At 42.7% G+C, this 1,533-nt stretch overlaps 1 protein-coding gene across 2 annotated transcripts in view; it reads left to right on the top strand.

The window, feature by feature from the left end:
- Positions 1 to 1,533, top strand: part of LOC102768838 (chromosome unknown open reading frame, human C12orf66) — a 21,389-nt gene that overhangs the window by 9,885 nt on the left and 9,971 nt on the right. The window lies entirely within an intron of this gene.

Genomic DNA, 1,533 nt, shown 5'->3' with positions numbered 1-1,533 from the left:
TGTGGGGTGTGCAGGACGCGGCTGATCGATGTTTCTCTCTCATCATTGTTTCTAACTTTCTATCTCTCTCCCTTCCTCTCTGTGAAAAATCAATAAAATATGTTTTTAAAAAAAAGATTATATATTGTGTCATTCCATTTATATGCAATTTGTGCAAGGGGCTTGACCCTCACAGCCGCAGTGGCTTCCCTTGGCCCTTGCAGCCACAACACCTTGCCTTGGCCCTTGCATCTCTGGCTTCATCAGGAAGGTCATTTGGAAGGACGTCCGGAAGATCGTTCGGCTGTCCAGTCTAGTTGTCATATTATGCTTTTATTATTATAGGTAGATGTCCAGAATAGACAAAATCATAGACACAGGAAGTAGATTACAAATTTGTAGACACAGAAAATGGTTGCCAGGAGTTGGAGGGCTGGTGGGAGAATGGGGTGTGACTGCTGATGTATATATGGTTTGTTTTTGGGGCCATGAAACTGTCCTAAAATTATATAGTGGTGATGGTTATACAATTCTGACTATATTAAAACCATTGAATTTTATACTTTAAAGTGTGTATGTTACATATATGAATTAAATACCAGTAAAACTGTTGCTAAAAAAAATTGTACAATGAACACATTCTTTCTCTAGATTCACTGTTATTAAAATTTTGCCACACTTGCTTTATTTTTCTCAGTATATAATTTTATTTTCCTGAGTTGTTTGGAAGTCAAATGCGAACATCATGCCATTTCACTCCTAAATACTCAGTTGGATCTTCTAAGAACCATACAAACCTATAACATAGTTTCCACACAAAAAATTTAACACTGATTTCTGCCATCATCTAATATAGAGTCCATATTCAGATTTCCTCAATTGTCGCCAAAATATTCTCCATAGTTGTGACTTTTATTGTCTTGTATTTTTGAACTTGTGATATATTCTAAATTTTCTTTTTATTAATTTTAATAGGTAATACATGAACATGGGTCAAAATTTATGAAGCACAAAAGAATTCATAGTGAAAAGTCTACCTGCTGCCCCCTGTCCTTTAGCTACTTAATTCCCTTCCTAAGAAGCAATAAATGTTAGCAAGCTCTTCCTGTCATGCCAATAGTACATGCATATAAATATACACATTTTCTTTTTATAAACAAACTAGAGGCCTGGTGCATGGATTCATGCATGGGTGGGGTCCCTCAGCCTGGCCTGCGCCCTTTTGCAATCCGGGACCTCTTGGGAGGATGTCAGACTGCCGGGTTTCGGCCTGATCCCCGCAGGCCAGGCCCTATGGGGATCAGGCGGAAACCTGGCAGTCCGACACCTGGCAGTCTAACATCTCCCCAAGGGATGTAGCAGTGCTGAAGTGGCAGGGGCCAGGGAGGAGCCCCAGCTGCCGCTGCCTGGTAGCACTGCCAAAGAGGCAGGAGAGGCTCCCACCGCCGCAGCTGCGCTCGCCAGCCATGAGCCTGGCTTCTGGCTGAGCAACACTCCCCCTGTGGGAGCGCACTGACCACCAGGGGGCAGCTTCTGCATTGAGCGTCTACCCGC

Source organism: Myotis davidii, unplaced genomic scaffold, assembly GCF_000327345.1.
Source record: "Myotis davidii unplaced genomic scaffold, ASM32734v1 scaffold523, whole genome shotgun sequence".
NCBI lineage: Eukaryota > Metazoa > Chordata > Mammalia > Chiroptera > Vespertilionidae > Myotis > Myotis davidii.
The sequence above is the reverse complement of the archived record's forward strand: the minus strand, read 5'-3'. Positions and strand labels throughout refer to the sequence as shown.